Consider the following 6,651-nt stretch of genomic DNA (forward strand, 5'->3'; position numbering starts at 1 on the left):
TAATTAGAACCTGAGAAAGCATTTGACAAAATCCAATATCACTTCATGATAAAAATCTTGGAATGATCAACAATTCAAGGCTCATACATAAACATAGGAAAATCAGTATACAGTAAACAAGTAACCAACATCAAACTAAATGGAGAGAAACTTGAAGAAATCCCACTAAAATCAGGGACTAGACAAGGCTGTCACTGTCTCCCTATCTATTCCATATAGTTCTTGGAGTTCTAGCCAGAGCTATTAAACAACAAAAGGAGGTCAAAGGGATACAAATTTGATTTTAAAAAGAAGTTAAAATATTACTATTTGTAGATGATATACTGGTATACTTATGTGACCCCAAAAATTCTACCAGAAAACTCCTACAGCTGATAAACAACTTTAGCAAGGTGGCCAGGTATAAAATCAACTCAAACAAATCAGTAGCCTTCATCTACTCAATGGATAAATGGGCTGAGCATTACCAAACTTACAAAGCCTTTGATTAACATTTTTAAAAAAGTGTATAAAAGCAAAAAGAAAAAGGGGGCATGGGATAGGGGTTTTCTGGGGGGGGGGAGGAAATGAGGAAAGGCGATGGCATCTGAAATGTAAATAAAATATCCAATAAAAAATTTTTTAAAAAGAAATTAGGGAAATGACACCCTTCATAACAGTCACAAATAATATAAAATATCTTGGTATGACTCTAAAGAAGTAAGTGAAAGATCTGTATGGGAAGAACTTCAAGTCTCTGAAGAAAGAAATTGAAGATCTCAGAAGATGCAAAGATCTCCCACGCTCATGGATTTGCAGGATTATTATACTAAAAATGGCTATCATGCCAAAAGCAATCTACAGATTCAATGCAATCCCCATCAAATTTCAACTGAATTCTTTATAGAGTTGCAAAAAGCAATTTGCTAATTCATTTGGAATAACAAAAAAACCCAGGATATCAAAAACTATTCTCAATGATAAAAGAATTTCTGGTGGAATCATCATCCTTGACTTCAAACTGTATTACAGAGCAATAGTGATTTTTTAAAAAACTGTATGGTATTTGTACAGGGACAGGCAAGTAGATCAATGGAAGAGAATTGAAGACCCAGAAATGAACCCACACACATATGGTCATTTGAACTTTGACATAGTAGCTAAAACCATCCAGTTCAAAAAAAAGACAGCATTTTCAACATGTGGTGCTGGTTCTACTGGTAGTCAGAGTGTAGAAGAATGCAAATTGATCTATTCTTATCTCTTGTACAAATCTCAAGTCCAAGTGGATCAAGGACCTCCACATAAAACCAGATACACTGAAACTAATAGAAGAGAAAGTAGGGAAGAGCCTCAAATACTTGGGCACAGGGGAAAAGTTCATGAAGAGAACACCAGTGGCTTATGCTCTAAGATCAAGAATTGACAAATGGGACCTCATAAAGCTGCAAAGCTTCTGTAAGGCAAAGGGCACCGTCAATAGGACAAACTGGCAGCCAACAGATTGGGAAAATTCTTTACCAATCCTATATCTGATAGATGACTAATATCCAAACTTTATAAAGAACTCAGGAAATTAGACACCAACAATCCAAATAACCCGATTAAAGAATGGGACCCAGAGCTAAACAGAATTCTTAACAGAAGAATCTCTAATGGTAAAGAAGCACATAAAGAAATGTTCAACATCTTTAGTCATTGGGGAAATGCAAATCAAAGTAATACTGAGATTCCACCTTACATCAATCAGAATGCCTAAGATCAAAAACTCAAATGAGGAGGGAAGGATTGTGAGAAGGGGTGACCAGGATAGGGGATGAAGGGAATGTAAAGGGAATAAGTACAAAATTAAATTTAGAAAATTCAAGTAATAGTACAGACTGGCCAGGATTAGAAGCAAAGGACATTCCTCCATTGCTGGTGGGAGTGCACACTGGTATATCCAATTTGAAAATCAATTTGGCAGTTTCTCAGAAAACTGGGACTTTACCTACTTCAAGACCCAACTATTCCACTCATGGGCAAGTGAAACACTCATTGATTGCTGGTGGGACTGAAAATTGGTACATAAACTGAAAATCAATTTGGTGGTTTCTCAGAAATTTGAGAATTGACCTACTTTAAGACCCAGCTATTCCACTCATGGTCATATATCTAAAGAATGCTCCATCACACCCCAAGGGCTCTTACTCCACTGTGTTCATAGCAGCTTTATTCAAAACAGCCAGAAACCAGAAACAACCCAGATGTCCTGGAACCAAAGACTGAATATAGAAAATGTGGTACATCTATACAGTGGAATACTATTCTGATATTACAAATGAAGACATCACGAATTTTACAGGTAAATGGATAGAACTTGAGAATATAGTGCAGCAGGTTTTAAACATAAAATACAGGATGCCCATGCTACATTTCATAAACCCAAAGAAGCTAAACAAGAAGGAAGGCACAAGCAAGGATGCTTGAATCTCACTTAAACAGGGAATAAAATAGTCATAAGAAGCAGATGGAGAGAGAGAACTGGGAGGGAGAGGGGATGGCTAGGGGAATAGGGGCATGGTTCATGATCAGGTGTGGGGAGGGACAGGAGAGATGGCCAGAAGGCCACGAGAATGAATGGCAATCTGCAACTGACAGGGGTGGGAAAGTGACAGGAGTGTATCCAGAATGATGCAGAGACCTAGGAGGCATTCAAGAATTTGTAGAGGTGAACTTAGCTGTGACTCACAGCATTAGGGATATGAATAGACCACCTCCTATAGCCAGGCAGAAACTCCAGTGGAGCAATAAAGACACCAACCCACCCACAAAACTTTCAACCCAAAATATATCCTGTCTACAAGAAATGAAAACACAGGGGGATGGAGCAGAGACTAAAGGAATAGCCAAGCAAAAACTGGCCCAATGAGAGACCCATCCCATGGGCAAGCACCAATACCTCACACAATTAATAATATTCTGTTATACTTGCAGACAGAATCTAGTCTGGCTGTCCTCTTAGAGGATCACCCAGCAGCTGACTCAGACAGATGCAGGTGCCTACAGCTAAACAGTGGATGGAGTTTAGGGCTTCTTATAGAAGAATAAGAGGAAGCGTTGCAGGCCAGAAAGAATAGAAACTCCACAGGAAGACCAACAGAGTCAAACCTTGAACCTCTCAGAGACTGAACTACCAACCAAAAAATACAGGAGCTGTACTGAGGCCTCCCCACACATACTTAAAAGATGTGCAGGTTTGTCTTCAAATGGGTCCCAAACAACTGGAGAAGAAGCTATCCCAAAAGCTGTTGCCTGTATGTGGGATATGTTCTTTTAGCTTGGCCGCCTTGTCTGGCCTCAGTGGGAGAGAATGAGGCTAGCCTTGAAGAGACTTGAAATACCAGGGTGGAAAGATAGCCATGAAGGTCCCCACCAGCTCAGAGGAGAAGGGGAGGGGAGATGGGAGGATTGTAAGAGGGGATTACCAGGGAAGGAGCCATGAATGGGATGTAAAGTGAATTTTAAAAAAGAATGAATAAAATAGCCCTTACCACGTACTTTAGAGACCAGCTTCCTAAACTATGGGTTACAACCCCATAGGGTCACTCTGCAGGACATGAAATCTTGGTAACAGTAAAAGTTTCAGAATGAGCAATAACCAAAACTTAAATCACAATCAAATGAAAAACAAAAAAATACATCATGAATTTTGCAGTCAAATGGATGGAACTTGAGATTATCATCCTGAGTGAGGTGAACCAGAGTCAGAAATACACATATGGTATCTACTACTCACTTATACCTGGACAGTGGACATAAAGTGAAGGACAACCATGCTACAATCCATAGGCCCAAAGAAACTGGGTAATAAAGAGGCCCCAAGGGTAGATACACAAATATCACTCAGGAGGGGAAATGAAATAGTCATCAGAGGTGGATGGAGACAGGGAACAGAGTAGGAGAGTGGGTGAGAGGGAAATGGGGATGGCAATCAGATGAGGGGCAGAAGAGAGCTGGGAGTGAGAATGGAGATTGGGAAGGGACATCTTTGGTGATAAGCCAGAGGTCTGGGACAGGGAGTCTATGGAGTGACACTAGTTGAGATTCATACCAGAGGGGGATATAGACTCAGGGAATAGCCAACCAATGACTACCCCAACTTGAGACCCAACTTCTGACATTATTAATGATACTCTGCTATGCTTATAGGCAGGAAACTAGTGTAACTGTCTCCTAAGAGACTTCATCCAGCAACAGATGGAGGCAGATGCAGACCCACAGCCAAACACCAGGCAGAGTTTGTTTAATCTTGTCAAAGATAGAGGATAGAAGTGAGCAAGTTGGATGGGTCAAGAATACCCACAGAATCAACTAATCTGGGACCATGGGGGCTCACAGAGTCTGGGCCACCACCTAGGGAGCATGAAGGAGCTGGACCAGATCCCCTACACATTTGTAGCAAATGTGGAACTTGAACTTCATGTGGGTCCTTTAACCAGTGGAGCAGTGCGAGGCGGGAGGAAGGGCTGTATTAGTCTGTGTTCTCTACCATTGAATCCCCTTCTCCTAACTGGACTGACTTGTTAGGCCTCAGTGGGATGTAATGTACCTAGACCTGCTGGGACTAGTTGTCCCAGGGTGGGGTGTAACCAAGGATGGCTCTCCTTCTCTGAGGATAAGGGAAGGGGTTACTGGGGGAGGGACTTTTAAAGATGGGATGTGATCAGAATGTAAAGTGAAAAATTTTTTCACACAGGCCCTAGGAGAGATGCTCATATCACAGAATGCTTAGGCTTCACAAGGAAAGACAGGCACTGAAGCACTAGGACATTTCTAACCCAACTAACATGTCAGGAAAGACAATTTAATAATTATTCCTTGACATGGTGGTTAAATGTTCAAGCAACAGATTTGGCAACATCAAGTTGTATAAAGTTCGTGATTTCGGTGAAGAAGCCAAGAGGGAGTGGTCAAGGGCTCTGGCTCTTCAAAATTGCCTCCTGGCCTGAGGTTATTACTCAGATATAGTTTTGGTTATACTATTGTGAAGGATCTATCTACCTCTTCCCTTCATGACCAGTCTCCATGTAGGAAAATAAAGGCTAGAGCTTCATGCCAATGCCTAGATTTAAAGTTTTGGGCTCTGAACTTCATATTTACTAAAGTTTAAAATTTGAGTACTTTCTCATGAGACCTAGGGCTAAAACAGAGAATATAATTAGAACAGTCTTTGTAAACATCAAGTTGTTCTTTTGTACATAAATTCTGCCATCACTTATTAAGTACATATTATATGACATTGCTTTCTGAAGTAACAAAAAAAATTACCAAATTATCACTTTATGTGAGGACTTAGTGTTTAACTACATTTATTCAATGATGTCAAGTTGTGTGAAGTTCAAGGTTTTTGTTGATGCAGTAATGAAATGTGATTTGACCTAATCCCAGATACTGTAAAGAAGAAATCTCTCTCTATCTCTCTCTATCTCTCTCTCTCTCTCTCTCTCTCTCTCTCTCTCTATATATATATATATATATATATATATATATATATGCAACTTGGAATCAGAAAACATGAAATATCATTTAATCATAATATTGCTTCCTTTTATAGGTATGTATGATTTTGACATTGCATAAATCATTGGGACAAAACAAAATGTCTCACACACAATATTACCTCCTTCTATTAAATATGGCTAGGACTATTATGTCCCAAAAGTTTTAATTTGTAACTCAAGTCTTACAAGGGTCAATGGTCATATAAATATGTTTGTTCCTCATAAAATACTTTATTTTTCTCTTAAAACACAAACCTATGCAACTTACAACACAGAAAAAAATTAAGAAGTAAAGTGCTTTGAAATAGACTACATCCATAAATATATGTCTCAGAGAGTGGAACACTGAAGGGCACTATAATTCCCAGACCCTGAACTGTTGGGAAGTTGAGACAGAGTCAATCACCTTTGGGAAGAGAGAAATATCAAGAACACCATTATGTTAAGCCATTTGGTTTCACGAATGTTTAAATGAGTCTTTCCTAAATTGAATCATTGATATTTGATTTCTTACATAAAAATCTGCATCAGATGTCCTGAGAAACCATTTAAGTTAAAGAAAAATGGTTTCTTCTTTATGGATACCTGTACCTCATGTAGATAAGTCACTTGTACTCATATGAACAAGGAACCTTTTAAGGGGTCTTATTTCAGCTGAAAACAGGACAGGTCAGTAAGGACTTGGAAAATAGAAACATCCCAGCTAAGGACTGGGCAAAGAGACAATGTCACATATCACTTTCACTTGACTTTGGATTAGATGACTCTGGTCAAGAACACTGAGATATAAATACACACATAAACTAGCAATACAATAGATGCAAATATCAAGGAACAAGCAAGACAATAAACACAAAGAGTGAAAGAACAAGCAAGTCAATAAACAAAGTCCCATGATCATTCCTATGATCACTGTTTCTAAGGGCTTATCGGGATGACCAAAATATCTGAGCCTACTTCCCTGTCCTAGCCCAAAGTCTTTTTTTAATGCCTGAAGCTTACCTACTTCTTTGATCTAGCCTAAGATTTAGATTTCTGCCTGAAGCCTACATCTTTGTTCTAGCCTAAGATTTAGATTTCTGCCTGAATTACATCTTTGTTCTACCCTAATGTCAGATTCCTGCCTGAA

This window comes from Arvicanthis niloticus, chromosome 1 (assembly GCF_011762505.2).
Source record: "Arvicanthis niloticus isolate mArvNil1 chromosome 1, mArvNil1.pat.X, whole genome shotgun sequence".
Lineage (NCBI taxonomy): Eukaryota > Metazoa > Chordata > Mammalia > Rodentia > Muridae > Arvicanthis > Arvicanthis niloticus.